Raw genomic sequence first — 25,188 nt, 5'->3', positions numbered from 1 at the left:
TATGGATTACACGAAAAAGAGGAGCTGAATATCATTTAAATGGAGAAAGAGTGCAGAAAACTGCAGCACCATGGGGTTTGGGAGTCCTCTCTTACATGAATCACAAAAAACTGGCAGTCAGGTTCAGTGAGTAATAAGGAAGGCAAAAAGAACATTGGCTTTTACTTCAAGCGGAATGGAACATGAAAGTAAGGAGGTTTTGTGGAAACTGCACAAGGTACTAGTTAGACCACAGCTAGAATACTGTGAACAGTTATAGCCCCTTTATGTAAATAAAAATATGGCATTGGAGGCAGTCCAGAGGAAATTCAGTCAGCTGTTACCAGGTATGGATGGATCGTCTTAGGAGGAAAGCCTGAGTAGGTTTGACTTGTGTTCATTCGAGTTCAGGAGAATGAAAGGCGACCTTATTGAAATGTACAGGATGCATGCAGAATGGTGGCTTCCCCTTTTGGATGAGTGTAGGACCAGAGGGTCTAATCTTAGAATGTGGGGTTGCCCATTTAAGACAGAGGCAAGGAGGAATTTCTTCTCTGGGACAATAGTGAATCTGTAAATTTCTTTACTGCACAGGGCTATAAAGCTTGGATTATTAAGTATATTCAAGGCTGAGACAGACAGACAGATTTTTAATAAGGAAGAGAATGAAGGGTGAGGGGGGAAAGGTAGGATTTGAGGATCATCAGATTGGTCACAATCTCATTGAATGGCAGAGCAGACTGGATGGGCTGAGTGACCTACAACTTATGGTCTTATTATACCTTGGAGTCCAGAGTTACTCTTCCAGCAGAGTGCATGGCCTTCATCATGGTGCTGGCAGGTAGAAATTCTGCTCTCACGGACTTAATTCCACAGGAAGGCTCAGCAGTGTCCTTGGTTGTGCCTGACTGAGAGGAGGTCCAATCCGCCTTCCTTACAAAGTGCAGGGTAGGTCTGTCACTGGCTTTCCAATTGGCAAGTGAGCCACCTCCACCATCAACAGGAAATTCCATCACAGTCCCCTGTTGCTGATGCTAGCTTTTCATTTCTGACCTTTAGAGCTGTAGTTCCTAACCTAGTCTTAGGAACTGAGCTTATTAACCAAATACTGAAGACACAATCAGCCCTGATGGGGGTACCTCCTAAAATTTGGGACTTTCTCTGGAAGACTGTCATTCTCACCCAAAAGATGGAATGTTCCCCGTGTTAATGCCCAATGGAGGTAATCAGAAGCTGGCAGAGGTAGGAAACTGCAGGCAGGCAGGAAGATTGCTACTCAGAGACCTGCAGCTCTGCACATTGGCAGCATGGTGCCCACTGCTAAAGCAACAAGGCAATCACAAGAGCACCTCCAAGTGGGTATCTCCTAGGAAATACCTGCAATTGTTGTATCGGGGCCAGGAGGGCATCCTCCACCTCCCGAAGGACCCTTCCTCCCACTGCCCAATCCCAGCCTCTGATATCCTGACCTGCGATCCTCTGCCCACCATCCCCATTAATTCCCAGAAGCCACAAGCCTGCAGCTGAGGCCTCCCCAAGCTCTGGGGGTAGGGAAGGGGCAAGTAGCTCCGTCATCTGCAAGATGTCAGCATCCACAAACATTAATTTTGGGCCACTGGTTGTCTCCATTTCTGCCCATCCCTGCTACTACAGACAGGAGTAGGCCATTTGCCATTCAATAAGGTAAGAACACATCTGATTGTAACCTGAATTCTACAGTGTTGCGTATCCCTAATAATCTTTCACCCTTTTGATAACCACCAATCTATCTACCTCCACCTTAAAAATATTGAAAGATTCTGCATCCACTGCATTTTGAAGAAGGGAATCACAAAGAGTCTCAACCCTCTCAGAGAAAAGAATGATGCTTCCTCATCTCTGTCTTTAATTAGCAACCACTTATTTTTAACCTACAACTCCTAAATCTAGATTCTGTCGCAAGAGAAAGCATCCTTTCCACATCCACCCAGCCAAGTTCATTCAGGAAGTTGAATGTTTCAATTAAGTCGTCCTTTCTCATGTCCAGTTGTCTGGCAGTCAGGATGTTACCGTTCCTGTCGGTGAGAAACATTGCCAGTTCTGCAGTGGGAAACAATCCCAATGTGACATCCCAGCTTTTTAAACCACCTCTTAAGAACCTCTCCATAGCTTCTGCTTTTTGGAGCAGTAGAACTTCACCCAGAGACTCCACAACCCAATACTGCAGTGATTACCGAATGTAAAATATATGAATCTTGCAAACCCTGGTCAATGCCCGCTGTTTTTGGAATGAGACATGCCCTATGTTTATCCAATGCAAATGCCAATTCTATTGATTACAGTTGGAACCAGCATCTGGTTAAATTGGGCCACTTAGATGCCAAAGTGTAACATGTAATTAGAGAGAAATCTCTAGTGAAGTCTCACATATTTCTGAAACATTCTGGAATTTTTTAAAAAAACAAAAAAAAGAACAACAGCCTTGGTTTTTCATTTTTAGAAATCTCTGTTTATATAGAAATGTTATATAGTGTACTTTCTCATTCATAAAATTCCAGATGTCTGCTGAAACAAATGAGTTTCTTTTTTGCTGTACTAATTTACAGTTGAAGTCTGGATGTGAGGACCTTTCGCCTCCTCATTCGGAATTGCATTCTTATAGACATTTTGTATGTCCCAGATACCTAAAGATTTCAGTAGTACTGAAGACGTGTGCTCCAAAATTAGCTGCACCCCTAACTGAGACATTGCACAACAGCTAAAACACTTCTGATGAAGGCTGGTAATACAGCACCATTATTTATAAAGTTAAGGTGGAAAGAAAAGTTGAAAAAATAGATTTTAGTTTATTTTTTTGGTGAAGATCAATTCTGCTTCTTTTTAAAAGGATTTGAATGTCATCTTAAATAGTGAGCAGATGACACAATTTCCAAGAAATCATGTGATCTTATCTAAATGTCTAATAAACATCCAGCCCCACCCCACCCATGAGGAGATCATTGTTAAGGTGCTTGCTAACTTGAGGTTTATATTCAGAGATAGAGAGACAGAACAAGAAAATGTCTCAGAAGCCGTTTCTTTCAGCCAGTAACCAGTTCAGTCAAAGGAAGATATCCTTAGCAGCAGCTGTGCTGTTAATATTCCTGATGAAGGGCTTTCGCCTGAAACGTCGATTTTCCTGCTCCTCGGATGCTGCCTGACCTGCTGTGCTTTTCCAGCACCACTCTGATTTAAACACTGTTAATATCAGTCCCAAGTGGGCTGGCTGAAATGAAGTCCTGAGAGTCTTAGAGGTCCATAACAGATAAAGGAAGGTATAGAGTTGTTCAAGAGCACTTCATTGTGGAAAATTGACCAGATACATCCTGTCTTAAAAAAAGCATAATAATTCGAATCCAGACAATTACACCTCATCAGCCCTCAACAAGTGGAAATTTCATCGACAGTGCTTTCGAACACAACTTAGTTGTGACTAGGAGATCAATTACTTTTCGTAAATACCCAGTCTCTGACCCGTTTTTGGAGCTATGAATCTTATCTAGCAAGATCAAGTTAAGTCCCTGGTTAGTTTCTGGTAAGCTTCACGATTTTGCTGGTAGCAGATGAATGGTAATATAATTGAACAAAAGTAGTTTGACTTTTTCTTGGTGGTGATGGTCATTTCCTTGCACTTGTGTGGCACAAAGATTGTGTACCATGGAGCACCATGTCCTAAATGCTGCCCACGTCCTAGTGTGTGAAGATCCACTGAACAGGCCATAATGTCCTCAGGCCTGGCTTAAGACCCTCAAAACCAATGCTTTACTTGAAAGAAGGAAACCTTAGAAGGGCAGAGGGAATGTTTCAAGGGCACCCTCAGATCATCCTTGAAAGGGCTTATAAAAACAGAAAGACCAGGACAGATCCTGTAGAATGTAGCAAATACAAAGTAAACACAGGGCCACAAAGTGGTTTATAAGAGTGGCGAAAAATGGATTATGAAAGGAAACTTGCAAGGGCAGTAAAAGACAATGAGAAGAGATTTTAGAGCAATTGAAGGGAAAGTGGCTAGTTCAGTGTATTACTGGCCCACTGAGGGCTGAAAGTGGGGATATTGTCCATGACCATAGGGAAATCGCAGATATGCTGAATAGTTACTTTGCTTCAGTATTCATAGCAGGAAAGGAGGATAACTTACTGGAAGTTCCAAAGAAATTAACAGAGAATGAGGAATAGGGTCTAAATAAAATTAGCTTAAGTAAATCATCAGTAATGGGGAAATTAATGGAACTGAGGAGTGACAAATCTCCAGGACCTCATGGTTTCCATCCACAGGGGTGAATGGAGGTAAGAAGGCATATTTCCACTGCCCTAGTCATAACCTTTCAGATTTCCCTGGATTCAGGAGTTGTACATCAGGATTGAAAATTTGCTCACGTCACTTCACTCTTTCAGAAGGGTGACAGAGGGAAACTGGAGAATTATAGCCTAGAACCAGGCGGAATAGTCTCCAAATTAGAGCCAGGCCATTCAGGAGACATGTTAAAAAGCACTTGTACACGCAAAAGCCAGTGAAGGTTCAGAAATTCTTCCTCAAACAGCAGTTGATGCTAATTCAATTGTTAAACTTAAATGTGAGAGACTTTTGTTTTTATTAAGCAAGGGTATAAAGGAATATGGGCCCAAGGCAGATCTATGGAGTTAGGCCATAGAGTAGCCATGATCTTACTGAATATTTATCTGATATTTAGATATTACATTTCATTTTCTTCTTCTTGACAATTTCACATTTTCTCAGATTATACTTTAATTGCCAGATCTTTTCCCACTCACGTAACCTATTTATAAATAATTTGTTTCAGTCTTCATAATTCAGTATTCTACCTATTTTTGTGTCTGCAGCAAATTTAGCAACCATGGCTTCAGTCCCTTCATCCATCATTTATGTGAATCATAAAGAGTTGATCCATGTCACAGACCATTTGTAACCTCTTGCCAACCAGAAAATGACACATATATGCTTACTCGGTTCAGTTGATGCCAATGTGTTATCCATTCACATTAGCTTTCATTTTCCACAATAACCTTTCATTAGCCTCCTGAAGAAATGCCTCCTGGAAGATGAAGTGCAATGTATCGATTGGCTTCTCTATATCCACAGGGTAAAAACAATGACTGCAGATGCTGGAAACCAGATTTTCGATTAGTGGTGCTGGAAGAGCACAGCAGTTCAGGCAGCATCTGAGAAGCAGCAAAATCGATGTTTCGGGCAAAAGCCCTTCATCAGGAATAAAGACAGAGAGCCTGAATCGTGGAGACCTAGGAGTTGTAGTGGGAGAGGGACTCCCTGAGATTCGTGTAGAGAGAGGAGGAAAACTTCTTCAAGGCAGGCATCGAAGTTTACCTCCTCTCTCTACAAGAATCTCAGGGAGTCCCTCTCCCACTACAACTCCCAGGTCTCCACGCTTCAGGCTCTCTGCCTTTATTCCTGATGAACGTCTTTTGCCCGAAACGTCGATTTTGCTGCTTCTCGGATGCTGCCTGAACTGCTGTGCTCTTCCAGTACCACTAATCCAAAATTCTCTATATCCACAGCACATCTTACTTCCTCTAACAGCTCCAAAACGTTGGTTAAACATGATTTCCCTTTCATGAAACTATGCTGAATTTGCTTGATTTCCTTCAACTTTTCTAAGTGCCATGTTATAACATCTTGGATGACAGCTTCTAACATCTGCCCTATGACAGATGTTAAGCTAACTAGCCTCATTTGAACTCACGTCTGCAGAACATTAGCCCTGACCTCTGGATTTCCCTAGTCTAGTAACATAACCACAATACTACTGTGTCCAGTGTAAAGCAAGGCTTAATATTCAATGATTTATAATTACCAATTACTTGTCACATAAATATTTAAAATGGGTTTTACAAAAAATAATTGGAATGTGATACAATTAAGACCAAGAAACATTTTCATATCTTTCAACAGATTTACATTTTTATTCACAAATACAGAATCGGTAATTGTTTGTTTCCTCCATTCATGTATCACAGCAGTCAGTCCCCAGAATTAAAAAAAAACTGAGTTAACAATAATAGAACAAAGTTCCAACTTGACTTATTCGTAGTTTGAGAAATTGTGGAAACTGTTATCACAGACCTAAAGGGTATAGATTACACATGTTCAGCCAACTGGTGAAACTGGAGAATCCCAGAGGAGGAAGGCTGCTCCTTTCATTCAGATGGGGAGGGCTCTGAAACAATATAAGCAGAGCATTAAGAAGAGCAAATGCTTAACATTTGAAATGTTAGTATCCAAAATGAGCCTGAATATGTTTGTTGTGTTTCCCACCAGTTCAGAAAGAGAAACCTCTGGAATTATTTCCACACAAAATTAGGGGAGGAAATTCAAAAGCACTGGGCAACATTATGTTCTTCTGGTCTGAACTTACTGGAACACACTGGGCTTCAAATTCAGGAGAAGCCAAATTGTTTTGTCCTGACCTCCAGTGGAAGGATGAAACTACTGTTAACAGCTGCCATGCCCACAACGTTTGCTCTTTCTATCAGTGCTACTTCCAACAAATGATAAACTTTTGCCCAAAGTAATGGAAACATCCCTTCAAAAGAGACAGTAATTGGGCAGCCATGCTGAATTGTCAGAGTGTCTATTTATGCAATATTGATTGGTTGGATGCCTTTTAAATGCTGCAATTGTACCAGCCTCTACCACTTCTTCTGGCAGCTCATTCCATACATGCACCACCCTCTGCGTGAAAAAGTTGCCCCTTAGGTCCCTTTTAAATCTTTCACCTCTCACCTGAATTCTATGCCCTCTAGTTCTGGAATCCCCCACCTCAGGGAAAAGACCTTGTCTGTTTACCCTATCCATGCCCCTCACGATTTTATAAACTTCTAGAAGGTCATCCCTCAGCCTCCGATGCTCCAGAGAAAATAGCCCCAGCCTATTCAGCCTCACCCCGTAGCTCAAACCCTCCAAACCTGGCAACATCCTTTTAAATATTTTCTGAACCCTTCACAACATCCTTCCAATAGGAAGGAGACCAGAATTGCACACAGTATTCCAAAAGTGGCCTAACCAATATACTGTACAACTGTAACATGACTTCCGTGCAAAGCCAATTAAGAGCAATACAGACTACCGAAGGTGAGGGGATACGTAGACAGAGTGAGCGGGAGGAGACTACGGTGGCTCAGTGGTTAGCACTGCTGCCTCACAGCATCAGGGACTCAAGTTCAAAATTCCAGCCTTAGGTGACTGTCTGTGTGGAGTTTGTACATTCTCCCTGTGTCTGCGTGGGTTTCCTCTAGGTGCTCCGGTTTCCTCCCACAATCCAAAGATGTGCAGGTCAGGTGGATTGGCCATGCTAAATTGCCCCAAGTGTTCAGGAATGTGTACGCTAGGTGCATTAGTCAGGGGTAAATATAGGGTTGGGAATGAGTCTGGGTGGGTTACCCTTCAGAGGGTCGGTTTGGACTTGTTGGGCTGAACAGCCTGTTTCCACACTGTAGGAATTATAATTCTAAAATCAAAATGGAATTGGAAAGGGAGATAAAGCACACCAACCCTTGCCTGTCTGTTTGTAAAGGCAGGAAGAGTGGGGAATTTTTTGTCCCTGTTTTTTTTTTAAAAATGTCCTAAATATCCAGAAGTGATAACATGCAAAACTGAATGGCCTTTTTACCCCATCACTAAGTCACCTTGAGGTCTTTTGTTTTTAACAATCAACCACTCCCAGTCATCACTCGCGTAGCCAATTGGATATTTACATACAAAGCCCAATATGGGCAAAGTGAACCATCAAAAGTAAAGGGGGAGGGGGTAAGGAGAGCACGAAGGGGCAAAATCAAAATGCCCTTAAAAGGTTAAATAACATATTGTACCTCTTGCAGTGCCCACCTCTCCCTAAACACATCGAGGATGGGATCCTTTTGTCGGTATTTTCTAATCAAAATGTTCAGAGAGGTTTTGACACATCTATGACGCTGATGGGATTTGAACTGAAGCTGCCTGGCTTCAATGTGGGGACACTATCGCCTCACCACAGGAGCCGAGAAGTATCTCAGAAGTGTTATCGCCCACATCTGAGTGGCTTCCCCATTACCAAACCGTAGATACAGTCATGTAGATGGGTTACCTCCAAGAAGGTAGAAGTGGGAGGCAGGTGGTGCAGGAGTCTCCTGTGGCTATCCTCATCTCAAACAAGTATGCTGTTTTGGAAAATATAGGGCATGATAGACTCTCGGGGGAATATAGCACTGACAACCAGGTTTCTGGAACCGAGACTGGCTCTAATGTAACAAGGGGTACATCAGGTTCCAAGCGATCAATTATGATAGGGGACTCTCTAGCCAGAGGCACAGACAGATGTTTCTGCAGCTGACAACAAGACAATCAGAATGGTGTGATGCCTCCCTGGTGCTAGGATCAAGGATATCTCAGAGAGGGTGCAGAATGTTCTCAAAGGGGAGAGGGACCAGCAGGAGGTCATTGTACACATTGGCACTAATTGGCCATAGGAAGGGAAAAGGATGAGATTCTGAAGGGAGAATATAGAAAGTTATGCAAGAATTTAAAAAGGAAGTCCTTCAGAGTAGGAATAGGAAGGTAGAGCAGATAAATGTGTGGCTGAGGAGCTGGTGCAAGAGAGGAGGATTCACATTTTTGGATCATTGGAATCTCTTTTGGGGTAGAGGTGACCTGTATAAGGAGTACAGACTGCACCTAAATTGGAAGGGGACTAATATAGAGATATAGAGCTCTAGCAGGGAGATTTGCTAGAGCTGCTCAGGAGGATTTAAACTAGTAAGGTGGGGGTTGGGACCCCGGGGAGATAGTGAGGAAAGTAATTAGTCAGAGACTGGTGCAGTTGGGAAAAGGAGCAAGTCAAATAGTCTGGGCAGGCAGGAACAAAACAGAGAATGAGGTAGGACTGATAAATTAAACTGCATTTATTTCAATGCAAGAGGCCTAACAGGGAAGGCAGATGAACTCGGGGCATGGTTGGGAACATGGGACTGGGAGATCATAGCAATTACAGAGACATAGCTCAGGGATGGGCAGGGCTGGCAGCTTAATGTTCCAGGATACAAATGCTACAGGAAGGATAGAAAGGGAGGCAAGAGAGGAGGGGGAGTGGTGTTTTTGATTAGGGATAATATTACAGCTGTACTTAGAGAGGATATTTCTAGGAAAGATTTTTGGGTGGAGCTAAGAAATAAGAAAGGGATGATCACCTTATTGGGATTGTATTATAGACTCCCCAATAGTCAGCGGGAAATTGAGAAACAAATTTCTAAGGAGATTCAATTGTCTGTACAAATAATAGGGTGGTTATGGAGGGGATTTTAACTTTCCAAACATAGACTGGGACTGCCATAATGTTAAGGGTTTAGGTGGAAAGGAATTTATTAAGTGTGTACAAGAAGCTTTTCTGATTCAGTATGTGGATGTACCTACTAGAGAAGGTACAAAACTTGACCTACTCTTGGAAAATAAGGCAGGGCAGGTGACTGAGGTGTCAGTGGGGGAGCACTTTGGGATCAGTGACCATAATTCTATTAGTTTTAAAATAGTAATGGAAAAGGATAGACCAGATCTAAAAGTTGAAGTTCTAAATTGGGAGAAGGCCAATTTTGATGGTATTAGGCAAAATCTTTCAAAAGGAGAAAGTGAGGACTGCAGATGCTGGAGATCAGAGTCAAGAATGTCTGCCCAAAATGTCGATTCTGCTGCTCCTTGGATGCTGCCTGACCTTCTGTGCTTTTCCAGCAAGAACTTACAAAAGTTGACTGGGGGCAGATGTTCGCAAGTAAAGGGGCTGTTGGAAACTGGAAGCCTTCAAAAATAAGATAATGAGAATCCAGAGACAGTATATTCCTGTCAGGGTGAAAGGAAAGGCTGGTAGGTGTGGGGAATGCTGGATGCCTCGAGGAATTGACAGTTTGGTAAAGAAAAAGAAAGAAGCATATGTCAGGTATAGACATCAAAGATTGAGTGAATTCTAAGAAGAGTATAAAGGCAGTAGGAGTATACTTAAAAGGTAAATCAGGAGGGCAAAAAGGGGACATGAGATAGCTTTGGCAAACAAGGGTAAGGAGAATCCAAAGGGATTTTATAAATATATTAAGGACAAAAGGTAACTAGGAGAGAATAGGGCTCCTCAAAGACCAGCCAGGCGGCCTTTGTGTGGAACTGCAAGAGATGGGGGAGATACTAAGCAAGTATTTTCGAGTATTTTACATCAGTATTTATAGTGGAGTAGGGCATTGGAGATATAGCTTGTGGGGAAATAGATGGGGACATCTTGAAAAATGTACGTATTAAAGAATGTTGTATTCTTAAAATGTATAAAGGTGGATAATTCCCCAGGACCTGATCAGGTGTAACCAAGAACTCTGTGGGAAGCTAAGGAAGTGATTGCTGGGCCTCATGCTCAGATATTTGGATCATTGATAGTCACAGGTGAGGTGCCGGAAGACTTGAGGTTGGCTAATATGGTGCCACTATTTAAGAAAGGTGGTAAGGAAAAGCCAGGGAACTATAGACCAGTGAGCAAGACGCTGGTAGTGGGTAAGTTGTTGGAGGGAATTCTGAGGAACAGGATTTGCATGGAAAGACAAGGCTGATTAGGGATAGTCAACATGGCTTTGTGCGTGGGAAATCATGTCTCACAAACTTGATTGAGTTTTTTGAAGAATTGTCAAAGAGGATTGATGAGGGTGGAGTGGTAGATGTGATCTATCTGAACTTCAGTAAGGCTTACGACAAGGTTCCTTATGGTAGACTGGTTAGCAAGGTTAGATCACATGGAATACAGCGAGAACTAGAAATTTGGATACAGAACTGACTTGATGGTAGAAGACAGAGGGTTGCTTTTCAGACTGGAGGGCTGTGACCAGTGGTGCACTACAAGGATGTGTGCAGGGTCCACTGCTTTTTGTCATTTATGTAAATGATTTCCATATGAACATAGGAGGCATGGTTAGTAAGTTTGCAGATGACACCTGAATTGGAGGTGTGTGGACAGAGAAGAAGGTTACCTCAGAGTACAACAGGATCTTGATCAGATGGACTGATGAGCTAAGGAATGGCAGATAGAGTCTAATTTAGATAAATGAGAGGTGTTGCATTTTGGAAAGACAAATCAGGGCAGGACTTATATAGAACATAGAACATTACAGTGTAGTACAGGCCCTTCAGCCCTCAATGTTGCGCCCACCTGTGGAACCAATCTGAAGACTATCTATCCTGCAATATTCCATTTACATCAATAGGTTTATCCAAGAACCATTTAAATGCCCTTAAAGTTGGTAAGTCTGTTACTGATGCAGGCAGGGCCTTCCATGCCCTTACTACTCTCTGAGTAAAGGAACTATCTCTGACATCTGTCCTGTGCCTATCACCCCTCAAATTAAAGCTATGTGCCCACGTGCTAGCCATCACCATACTTAATGGTAAGGTCCGAGGGAGTGTTGCCGAACACTCTTCATTAGGGCAACATGGGGCTCAGTAGTTAGCAATGCTGCCCTCACAATGCCAGATTCCCAGGTTCAATTCTACCCTTAGGTGACTGTGCCTATGCTCCCCGTGTCGTGTGGGTTTCCTTCCACAATCCAAAGATGTGCAGGTTAGGTGGACTGGCCATGCTCGATTGCCCATAGTGTTCCGCCGAGATAGATTAGCCATCAGAAATGCAGGGTGATAGGTTAGGGCTGTGGGTCTGGATGGGATGCTCTTTAAAGGATCAGTCGAGACTTGATGGGCTAAATGGCCTGCTTCCACGTTATAGGGTTTCTACAATTTATGTGCATCAGTGACTCTGCCAGCCATCTTCTTTCACTTGTCAAATAGAGTCATAGAGATGTACAGCATGGAAACAGACCCTTCGGTCCAACCCATCCATGCTGACCAGATATCCCAACCCAATCAAGTCCCACCTGCCTGCACCCAGCCCATATCCCTCCAAACCCTTCCTATTCATATACCCATCCAAATGCCTCTTGAATGTTGCAATTGTACCTACCTCCACCACATCCTCTGGCAGCTCATTCCATACACGTACCACCCTCTGCGTGAAAATGATGCCCCTTAGGTCTCTTTTATATCTTTCCCCTCTCCCCCTAAACCTATGCCCTCTAGTTCTGGACTCCCCGACTCCAGGGAAAAGACTTTGCCTATTTATCTTATCCATGCCCCTCATAATTTTGTAAACCTCTATAAGGTCACCCCTCAGCCTCCGACGCTCCAGGGAAAACAGCCCCACCCTGTTCAGCCTCTCCCTATAGCTCAAATCCTCCAACCCTGGCAACATCCTTGTAAATCTTTTCTGAACCCTTTCAAGTTTCACAACATCTTTCTGATAGGAAGGAGACCAGAATTGCACGCAATATTCCAACAGTGGCCTAACCAATGTCCTGTACAGCCGCAACATGACCTGTACTCAATACTCTGACCAATAAAGGAAAGCATACCAAATGCCTTCCTCACTATCCTATCTACCTGTGACTCTACTTTCAAGGAGCTATGAACCTGCACTCCAAGGTGTCTTTGTTCAGCAACACTTCCTAGGACCTTACCATTAAGTGTATAAGTCCTGCTAAGATTTGCTTTTCCAAAATGCAGCACCTCATGTTTATCTGAATTAAACTCCATCTGCCACTTCTCAGCCCATTGGCCCATCTGGTCAAGATCCTGTTGTAATCTGAGGTAACCCTCTTCGCTGTCCACTACACCTCCAATTTTGGTGTCATCTGCAAACTTACTAACTGTACCTCTTATGCTTGCATCAAAATTATTTAAGTAAATGACAAAAAGTAGAGAGCCCATTACCGATCCTTGTGGCACTCCACTGGTCACAGGCCTCCAGTCTGTAAAAAACCCTCCACCACCACCCTCTGTCTTCTACCTTTGAGCCAGTTCTGTATCCAAATGGCTAGTTCTCCCTGTATTCCGTGAGATCTAACCTTGCTAATCAGTCTCCCATCGGGAACCTTGTCGAATGCCTTACTGAAGTCCATATAGATCACATCTACTGCTCTGCCCTGATCAATCTTCTTTGTTACTTCATCAAAAAACTCAATCAAGTTTGTGAGACATGATTTCCCATGCACAAAGCCATGTTGACTATCCCGAATCAGTCCTTTCCTTTCCAAATACATGTACATCCTGTTCCTCAGGATTCCCTCCAACAACATGCCCACCATGTTTAGCTCTTGAACGTTTCCAATGATATACAGCCAGTTTTTGACCTTGATGAGGCTAGGTCTGTACTAAATATAAAAATTAAAAAGATACAATGAATAAGCTGCTTATACTTGGCCAGTGATGGCACATTATACAGAAACCATCTGGTTTTCAATGAAATAGTTTAAACTCTGGAGAAGAATCACATTGGAACAATGTAAAATGCACTCTGAAACATTCTTTGAGGATAGTATAAGCCTGTTGTTTAGCTCTGAGACACTCTCCAGACTGGCTGACCGGCAGAAGGCAGAGTGGCGATATAGGGGTCTGTTTTTCAGGGCGTGACTAGTGGAGTTTTTCAGGGACCAGTGTTGGGACCATGACTATTCATATTATATGTTAACAATTCCTTAACAATTAAGGAACTGAGGGCATTGTTGCTAAGTTTGCAGATGACACAAAGGTAGTTGGAGGGACAGGTAGTGGTGAGGAAGTGAGGAGACTGCAGATGGACTTGGACAGATTAGGAGAGTGGGCAAAGAAGTGGCAGATGGAATATGATGCGGCCAAGTTGGTCAGCAGAATAGAGGAACGAACTACTTGGTAAATGGGTAAAGATTTCACAACAATTAACATCATTAGATTTTTTATGTGCAAGTTTCTTTTACTGAATTCAAATCCCACCTGCCATTACCTGGACCTCTGGATTACTATAATGCCACCAAACCACTATCTTCCTTTTAATGACATCAACAACAACATGTCATCAGCAGCAACATATCGTTCTACATTGGATAATCCTGACTCAGAATCACTGAGAAGCACTCAAATGATTTGATTTTGATTTTATTGTCACATGTACTGAAGTACAAAAGTACAATAAAACTTTAGTAATGTCACCACACAAGGTGTCATCTCAGATACAAGTATCTAGATACAGAATCTTCAGAATATGGTGGAAAGAAAGAACAAAGTTAGAACTTAAACATTACAATAATTATAATACAGTGACATATTCTTAGTTTTAAGTAGAAAATAAAGAAATAAAGCTAAAAGTTCAAACATTACAATCTTTCGTAAGTGCCTAGCCACAGTAGGACCACACTTCGCGGAATCACCTTGAGTCCGTGCTAACGCCACACCAAGACGCTGAGAGACCACTGCACCAGGCCAAAACACCACCACGCCAGGCCACTGACAGACCACCACACCGGGCCACTGAGAGACCACCACACCGGGCCACTGAGAGACCACCACACCGGGCCACTGAGAGACCACCACACTGGGCCACTGAGAGACTGCCACGCCAGGCCACTGAGAGACCACCACACCGGGCCACTGAGAGACCACCACACTGGGCCACTGAGAGACCACCACGCCAGGCGACTGAGAGACCACCACACCGGGCCACTGAGAGACCACCACACCGGGCCACTGAGAGACCACCACACTGGGCCACTGAGAGACCACCACACCGCACCACTGAGAGACCACCACACCGCACCACTGAGAGACCACCACACTGCGCCACTGACATACTGCCACACCGGGCCACTGAGAGACCACCACACTGCACCACTGAGATACTGCCACACTGGGCCACTGAGACACCACCACACCGGGCCACTGAGAGACCACCACACCGGGTTACTGAGAGACTGCCACATCTGGCCACTGAGATACTGCCACACTGGGCCACTGAGACACCACCATACCGGGCCACTGAGAGACCACCACACTGGGCCACTGAGACACCACCACACCGGGTTACTGAGAGACTGTCACATCCGGCCACTGAGAGACCACCACAACGGGCCACTGAGAGACCACCACACTGGGCCACTGAGAGACTGCCACGCCAGGCGACTGAGAGACCACAACACCGGGCCACTGAGAGACCACCACACCACACCACTGAGAGACCACCACACTGGGCCACTGAGATACTGCCACACCGGGCCACTGAGAGAACACCACACTGAGATACTGCCACACTGGGCCACTGAGACACCACCACACCGGGCCACTGAGACACCACCACACCGGGCCACTGAGAGACCGCCACACTGGGCCACTGAGACACCCCCACACCGGTTTACTGAGAGACTGTCACATCCGGCCACTGAGAGACCACCACACCGGGCCACTGAGACACCACCACATCGGGCCACTGAGAGACCACCACGCCGGGCCACTGAGACACCACCACACCGGGCCATTGAGAGACCACCACACCAGGCCACTGAGACACCACCACACCGGGCCACTGAGACACCACCACACCGGGCCACTGAGAGACCGCCACACTGGGCCACTGAGACACCACCACACCGGTTTACTGAGAGACTGTCACATCCGGCCACTGAGAGACCACCACACCGGGCCACTGAGAGACCGCCACGCCGGGCCACTGAGAGACCGCCACATCGGGCCACTGAGAGACTGTCACATCCGGCCACTGAGAGACCGCCACACCGGGCCACTGAGACACCACCACACCGGGCCACTGAGAGACCACCACACCGGGTTACTGAGAGACCGCCACGCCGGGCCACTGAGAGACCGCCACACTGGGCCACTAAGAGACCACCATGCTGGGCCACTGAGACACCACCACACCGGGCCACTGAGACACCACCACAACGGGCCACTGAGACACCACCACACCGGGCCACTGAGACACCACCACACCGGGCCATTGAGAGACCACCACACCGGGCCACTGAGACACCACCACACCGGGCCATTGAGAGACCACCACACCGGGCCACTGAGACACCACCACACCGGGCCACTGAGACACCACCACACCGGGCCACTGAGACACCACCACACCGGGCCACTGAGAGACCACCACACCGGGCCATTGAGAGACCACCACACCGGGTCACTGAGACACCACCACGCCGGGCCATTGAGAGACCACCACACCGGGCCACTGAGACACCACCACACCGGGCCTCTGAGACACCACCACGCCGGGCCATTGAGAGACCACCACACCGGGCAACTGAGAGACCACCACACCGGGCAACTGAGACACCACCACGCCGGGCCACTGAAATACCACCACACCGGGCCATTGAGAGACCAGCACACCGGGCCACTAAGAGACCACCACACCGGGCCACTGAGACACCACCACGCCGGGCCACTGAGACACCACCACACCGGGTCACTGAGACACCACCACACCGGGCCATTGAGAGACCACCACACCGGGCCACTAAGAGACCACCACACCGGGTCACTGAGACAACACCACATCGGGCCACTGAGACACCACCACGCCGGGTCACTGAGACACCACCACATCGGGCCACTGAGACACCACCACACCGGGCCACTGAGATACCACCACACCGGGCCATTGAGACACCACCACACCGGGCCATTGAGACACCACCACACCGGGTTACTGAGAGACCACACCGGGCCACTGAGAAACCACCACACCGGGCCATTGAGACACCACCACACCGGGTCACTGAGACACCACCACACCGGGTTACTGAGAGACCACACCGGGCCTCTGAGAAACCACCACACCGGGCCATTGAGACACCACCACACCGGGTCACTGAGACACCACCACACCGGGTCACTGAGACACCACACCGGGCCACTGAAATACCACCACACCGGGCCATTGAGACACCACCACACCGGGCCACTGAGAGACCACCACACCGGGTTACTGAGAGACCGCCACGCCGGGCCACTGAGAGACCGCCACACTGGGCCACTGAGAGACTGCCACGCCAGGCGACTGAGAGACCACCACACCGGGCCACTGAGAGACCACCACACTGGGCCACTGAGATACTGCCACACCGGGCCACTGAGAGAACACCACACTGAGATACTGCCACACTGGGCCACTGAGACACCACCACACCGGGCCACTGAGACACCACCACACCGGGCCACTGAGAGACCGCCACACTGGGCCACTGAGACACCCCCACACCGGTTTACTGAGAGACTGTCACATCCGGCCACTGAGAGACCACCACACCGGGCCACTGAGACACCACCACATCGGGCCACTGAGAGACCACCACGCCGGGCCACTGAGACACCACCACACCGGGCCATTGAGAGACCACCACACCAGGCCACTGAGACACCACCACACCGGGCCACTGAGACACCACCACACCGGGCCACTGAGAGACCGCCACACTGGGCCACTGAGACACCTACAACCGGTTTACTGAGAGACTGTCACATCCGGCCACTGAGAGACCACCACACCGGGCCACTGAGAGACCGCCACGCCGGGCCACTGAGAGACCGCCACATCGGGCCACTGAGAGACCGCCACATCGGGCCACTGAGAGACCACCACACCGGGCCACTGAGAGACCGCCACGCCGGGCCACTGAGAGACTGTCACATCCGGCCACTGAGAGACCGCCACACCGGGCCACTGAGACACCACCACACCGGGCCACTGAGAGACCACCACACCGGGTTACTGAGAGACCGCCACGCCGGGCCACTGAGAGACCGCCACACTGGGCCACTAAGAGACCACCATGCCGGGCCACTGAGACACCACCACACCGGGCCACTGAGACACCACCACAACGGGCCACTGAGACACCACCACACCGGGCCACTGAGACACCACCACACCGGGCCATTGAGAGACCACCACACCGGGCCACTGAGACACCACCACACCGGGCCATTGAGAGACCACCACACCGGGCCACTGAGACACCACCACACCGGGCCACTGAGACACCACCACACCGGGCCACTGAGACACCACCACACCGGGCCACTGAGAGACCACCACACCGGGCCATTGAGAGACCACCACACCGGGTCACTGAGACACCACCACGCCGGGCCATTGAGAGACCACCACACCGGGCCACTGAGACACCACCACACCGGGCCTCTGAGACACCACCACGCCGGGCCATTGAGAGACCACCACACCGGGCAACTGAGAGACCACCACACCGGGCAACTGAGACACCACCACGCCGGGCCACTGAAATACCACCACACCGGGCCATTGAGAGACCACCACACCGGGCCACTAAGAGACCACCACACCGGGCCACTGAGACACCACCACGCCGGGCCACTGAGACACCACCACACCGGGCCACTGAGACACCACCACGCCGGGCCATTGAGAGACCACCACACCGGGCAACTGAGAGACCACCACACCGGGCAACTGAGACACCACCACGCCGGGCCACTGAAATACCACCACACCGGGCCATTGAGAGACCACCACACCGGGCCACTAAGAGACCACCACACCGGGCCACTGAGACACCACCACGCCGGGCCACTGAGACACCACCACACCGGGTCACTGAGACACCACCACACCGGGCCATTGAGAGACCACCACACCGGGCCACTAAGAGACCACCACACCGGGTCACTGAGACAACACCACATCGGGCCACTGAGACACCACCACGCCGGGTCACTGAGACACCACCACATCGGGCCACTGAGACACCACCACACCGGGCCACTGAGATACCACCACACCGGGCCATTGAGACACCACCACACCGGGTCACTGAGACACCACCACACCGGGTCACTGAGACACCACACCGGGCCACTGAAATACCACCACACCGGGCCATTGAGACACCACCACACCGGGCCATTGAGAGACCACCACACCGGGCCACTAAGAGACCACCACACCGGGCCACTGAGACACTGCCACACTGGGCCACTAAGAGACCACCACACCGGGTCACTGAGACACCACCACGCCGGGTCACTGAGACACCACCACACCGGGCCACTGAGACACTGCCATACCAGGCCACTGAGAAACCACCACACCGGGCCACTGAGAAACCACCACACCGGGCCACTGAGAAACCACCACACCGGGCCACTGAGAAACCACCACACCGGGCCACTGAGAAACCACCACACCGGGCCACTGAGATACTGCCATACCGGGCCACTGAGACAGCACCACATGGGGCCACTGAGAGACCACCACATCCGGCCACTGAGATAATGCCATACCAGGCCACTGAAATAACACAATTCCGGGCCACTAAGAGACGGCCTCACCGGGCCACTGAGACACCACCTCACCGGGCCACTGAGACACCACCACACCAGGCCACTGAGACACCACCACACCGGGCCACTGAGACACCACCACGCCGGGCAACTGAGACACCACCTCACCGGGCCACTGAGACACCACCACACCGGGCCACTGAGAGTCCACCACACCGGGCCACTGAGAGTCCACCACACTGGGCCACTGAGAGACCGCCACACCGGGCCACTGAAAGACCACAGCACCGGGCCACTGAGAGACCACCACAACGGGCCACTGTGAGACCGCCACGCCGGGCCACTAAGAGACCACCACGCCGGGCCACTGTGAGACCACCACACCGGGCCACTGTGAGACCACCACACTGGACCACTGAGAGACCACCACGCCAGGCCACTGAGAGACCACCACACCGGGCCACTGAGAGACCACCACACCAGGCCATTGAGACACCACCACACCGGGCCACTGAGACACCACCACACCGGGCCACTGAGACACTACCACACCGGGCCACTGAGACACCGCCACACCGGGCCACTGAGACACTACCACACCGGGCTACTGAGACACTGCCACGTGGGGCCACTGAGAGATCATCTCATCGGACCACTGAAAGATCTCTGCACTTAGCTGAATCACCACCACGCTGGGCCACTGATAGAGTGCCATGCTGGACATCATTGGCAAGAGTTTTGAGACCACTGAAGCTCCCAGATCTCCTGGCCATAACGGGGGAAGGATCCTACTCTCTCTCTTCTAATCCCCGCAAGAATAAAGAGAAGAGCAGGTTCGACAGATTCTCAGACCTCAGGTGGCCATTCCCCAGCAGGAGCAGTACGGGATGTGTGAGTATATTTATGGTGAACCTGAACAAACAGATCCTCATTTAAGGTAGGTGGTAATTTGGGATTTCCAGACTAAGGATATTGTGATTGAGCCATACAGCTGGAGAATATTGTGTGGGCTTAAATCCTGGGATAAGCAAGGCCCAATCTTTCCTTGTGCATTCCAAGTCTCTCTGGCTCACAGTTAGGAACTCTTTAAAATTAAAACTTCTAAACTTAATCAGGCCCTGGTCATGCCTGATTAATATTTATGTTCAGAACTCAGACTCTCATCTTTCAGCCATGTCTCTGTTATGGCTACTAAATCATACATATTTATTTCTATTTGTACTTTCAATGCATCTGTTTTGTTAGAAATGCAATTACATTCAATACAGCTTCTTTAATTCTCTGCTCTCCATGATTTTTAACCTCTAGCCTATCTGCTAGAGCATTCTGAGATTTGTACACCCTCTCTCTTCCTGCCATGTCCTGATCACTTTTTCCCAAGCTTCTATCAAGTTGCCTTCTTCCTTCAAGTTATCACATCTTCCAAAATGTGATCCTTGACCTCCCCCACTATTTAGTTTAATCTTTCTATGCCACTTTAGTTATATGATTCACCAGAGAGGTGATGGTCCACTGGCATTCTCCCGACATTATTAAATCATAGACCCAGGTCATGTTCTGGGACTGTGGCAGATGGTGAATTGAATAAAGAGATGGAATTAAGAAGCTATTGTCGATTGTTGGGAAAATAGAAGTCCATCTGATTCACTAGTGTCCTTTAGGAAAAAAAGTGCAATTCTTATCCAGTTTGGCCTACATATGACTCCAGGCGAAAGTGGGTACTGCAGATGCTGGAGATTAGAGTCAAGATTAGAGTGGTGCTGGAAAAGCACAGCAGGTCAGGCAGCATCTGAGGAGCAGGAAAATCACCATTTCTGGCAGGGCTCCTGCCCAAAATGTCGATTTTCCTGCTCCTCAGATGCTGCCTGACCTGCTGTGCTTTTCCAGCACCACTCTAATCTTGACTACATATGACTCTACACCAGCAACAAGATGGTTGACTCTTAACTATCCCATTAGCAATTAGGGATGGACAATAAATGCTCACCAGTAAGGACCACACCTTATGAATTAATTAAAGTTTCAGTATGGTTCAGATGAAGATCAATTGTACAGCTCCCTCTTCAATGGGCCAAAGGGCCTGTCCTGCACTCTACAACTTGATGACTCTTGCCTGGAGCTGAGTGCTAGTGTGCCATAATTTGAAGCTTGTTTCTCCAACACTAATATCTGAGCCTTGCATTTAACTCTCGAGTTTTACTTACAACATGGCAATTCGCTCATACTTCAGGTAGTAATCCTGAGACTGTTACCTCTGAAGTTCTACCTTTAGCCCCTAGCTGGTTGTAATCCCTCAGCTGAGCTGCTTTACTTGTTCTGTGTTTGTTAATAGTGTCCATGACCACTGGACCCTCCTCCTCCGTAGACTGCAGCTTCCTCTTTAGGCCATAGCAGACATCCCAAACCCTGGCACTGGGCAGGTAGCAGCCATTTGGAGTTATCTCTGTTTACCACCATGAATGTACAATCCCTACATTCCCATTAGCTCCCAGTGTTTGAACAGCTACCTCTACCATGAACCATGGTCAGATTATTCATTCAACCTGCAGCCACCACTTTCATCCAAACAGGCCGAAAGAACATTGAACCTGCTGGACTTCACAAAAAGAAAACCTGAACCATTCTGTGGAGAATCTCCTTGAAAGATGGAATTTTAGTCACGGGACTTTGATTTTGTTTGATAAGATAAATTAACTTCTGGAAATATTTCACTCTGTAATGCATAACATATCACAGGGTAAAGTCAAAATAAGTGTCTGCTGTGACATATAACTGTGTTTTGACTTCGATTGGAATAAAACATTCTTCGAGATCTGTGATGTATATAACTGGATGCAGATAGGACATGGAGTGGAGTGTAATGATGAATTCCTTTCTCTGTATCTTTCTCCTTAATAAAGGCAAATGTTGCTCTTCATTAAGGGGGAAGTGAGAGCTACAGACCATAATATCACCAGACAAGATTTCAGCTGCACATTTGTCATCAAAGATATAATCTCAAATGGTTCCAGATGTCTACATGTCATAACTGATTCAAATTCTAAAAGAAGATGGAATTGATTTGCTGGATGGGAATGGAAGGGATGGGTAAGCAAGTGGTTGGGGATGGGGGATGGAAGCTAATTACGATTAATCAAGTCAAAGGAGTGGACAGTTCTTGCAGTCACTGCTTGGCCTATCATTTTGTGATTTCAGTGATTGCAGTGCCTAGTAGAAGCAGACATATGCTGCGTTAATGTAGACAAACCAGGTTCCTGTGGTACAATGAATGGTAGAGAATTCTCCCCCTGCAGCCAGCTGGTGGGATTGCATTCTGGAATGGCCCAACTTGATGGGGAGCACTGCTTGACGCATAGATATCTAAATGCTGTTGTACCTCTGAGGGATTGGCTGGAGAACATTAGTTTTTGGTCTTTCCTTTACACTTCCTGATTATGCCTTCACCATGTATCACTGTGGCTAACTTGGCTTCATAGCTATGGATGGAGGAGCTGTTGGAGGAAGAGAAATACCATCTTGGTAAGCAAAACAGGCAACAAGTGAACTTGCTTGAAGGTATAGGTTGAGGGTTGGGAGGTCAAACAAACACAGAGAATTCCGGAAAAACTCAACAAGTCGGGTAGCGTCTGTGGAGAGAGAAACAGAGTTAACATTTCGAGTCCAGTATGACTCTTCTTTAAAACTGGGAGCTGTTTGTTGAAGACTACAATCTGTAGACCAAAAGTTGATATGTTTGAAGAATGCCATATCAGAATTGTGATAGGTTGTAATTCATCTGTCGACACAAACTCCAGGAGCAGAACCTGCTACTTACCCAAACGTTGCTAGTAAGCAGCAATGTCACCAAAGTCCTTTTCCTGAGCTTCAGTCCAGGCTGATGCTGGGGCACCATTCATGGGCCTCCTTAAACATTATTGGGCATCAGGAGGAGTTATCCATTGATAAGGCTGAAACAGTACATTGGACACACAAATAGAAACAGGAACAGCAACAGGTCAATCAGGCCCTTGAGCTTGCTTTATCACTCATTGATATCATGGCTACTCTGAGGCCTAACTCCATAGGCCTGCCTTGGGCCTATATCCCTTTATACCCTCAGATTTAAACTAAACAATTGAATTAACACCGACTACTGTTTGAGGAAGGGAGTTTCAAATCTCCTCTACTCTTTGCGTGTAGAAGTGCTTTCGAACGTCACTCCTGAATGGCCTGGCCCTAATTCTTAGACTATGTGCCTTAGTTCTAGAATCTTCAACCAATGAAAATAGCTTATCTTGATCTACCCTGTCTTTCCCTGTTAATATCCTGAAGACCTTGATTAGATTACCCCTTAACCTTCTAAATTCTAGAGTATAAAGAACTAATTTGTTTAACTTCTCATAACTTACCCCCTGAAGTCCAGGTATCACCCTTGTAAGCCTGCATTGAACCCCCTCCAGGACCAAAACATTCTTCCTAATGCGTGGTACCCAGATCTGCTCAAAGTACTCTAACTGGGGTCTAACTAGGGTTTTGTATAACTGCAGCATAACGTCTGCGTCCCTATACTCCAGTCTTCTTGATATGATGGGTAGCATTCCATTAGCCTTCTTGAATACTTTCTGTTCCTGATGCAACATTTTAAAAAGTTATGGACCTGAACCCCTAAATTACATTGGACATCCATTATATTTAACTTGTAAAAACTACCCTGATCTTTATTGGCCTGAAATGGATAACAAAAGAGACAAAGCATCAATTAGTAGAATAAAGCTTCCAATGACCTGTTCATTCCCTGCTCTGAGGATTTATATAAAGGCTGTCAGCATTGACAGTCATGCACACCCCTTTCCAGCACCTCCTTTAACTGTTTTTAAAACTTTAATGGTATGTGGGTGTCGCTTTCTAAGCCAACATTTAATACTCATCTCTAATGACCCGCTGAAGAAAATTGTCTTTCCAAAACAGAGCCTGAAGACTAATGAGAGTTATTTAAATTCCCGTCAAAGCTGTAAGTGTCAGTTTAACAGAGACTCCTGTAATCAGCTCCTGGTTGTAGTGACTTTGAAGGTGGTCACAGTTTCTCTTTTTTATTTTTTTGTGTGGGGCAGCTGGTCCAGGGATAGTCCCTTTTCTCTCAGACCCCTTCAAGGAGGAGAGTCCTTGCACGTGCACACACTCACACTGATCCAGCTCTCGAAAGGAAACACCCGAGTGACCAGTGACAAGCACTTCACAAAAGGCAATGCTGTGTGAAACACTCTTGTTTTTTTTAAATCTTTTTTTTAACCCCTGAGACACCTGTTTTTTGTTTCTTTAAATTTAACCCCCACACTACCGCCTAACCGCGGTAGTGCTTATTTTTTCCCCAGCACCCATGGTGTGTGTGTGTGTAGGTGTGAGACACAGTGAGAGACACAAAGTGCACGAATCTTTATTCAATTTCCACCACCAGGAAGATAGGAAAACACCCGGGTGGTCAGTGATTCTGAACCCAAAGGACTGTCCACCGGCCGACTGGCGCCCGTGCCTCGCCCCCGTGGTCACAGTTTCTCTGTGTAAACGTATAATTGTATTCTGTGTACAGGCTGGCTCACCATAGTAGCCATGTGACCTCTACCTCTGCAACATGTACCTCTGTGTTCAGTCTGTGGCAGCCACAGCATGTGAAGATAAAGGCTTTACTCAGCTGAATGGGAAGGATGGATACTGGCAAGTGAAGCTAGATGATGGCAGCAATTAGGAAATTTCAGGAGATGCATGATGGCATTTCCATTACTCCTGAAGAGTATCAGCATAGATTACAGAAAACTGTCAGTGATCTTCCCCGATTGGAAGCTGTGTTGGTGATGTGGTCCATGGATGTGGAGGCACAATGAAAGGAGACATTGTAGATCGCTATCAGGATCTGGTGCAACTTCTGGAGATCAGAACAGTCAATTGAACCTCACATTGAGTAAGAAAAAGGTACACTCAAAGATGCCTGAAGTCAAGTGCGTTGGTCATGCACTGACTCAAAGGACTTTGGTTGGATT

The sequence above is a fragment of the Chiloscyllium plagiosum genome, unplaced genomic scaffold, assembly GCF_037043375.1.
Source record: "Chiloscyllium plagiosum isolate Xiang-an unplaced genomic scaffold, Cpla_swu_hap1 HiC_scaffold_1, whole genome shotgun sequence".
NCBI classification, from domain to species: Eukaryota; Metazoa; Chordata; class Chondrichthyes; order Orectolobiformes; family Hemiscylliidae; genus Chiloscyllium; species Chiloscyllium plagiosum.
This window is presented reverse-complemented; position numbering follows the sequence as displayed.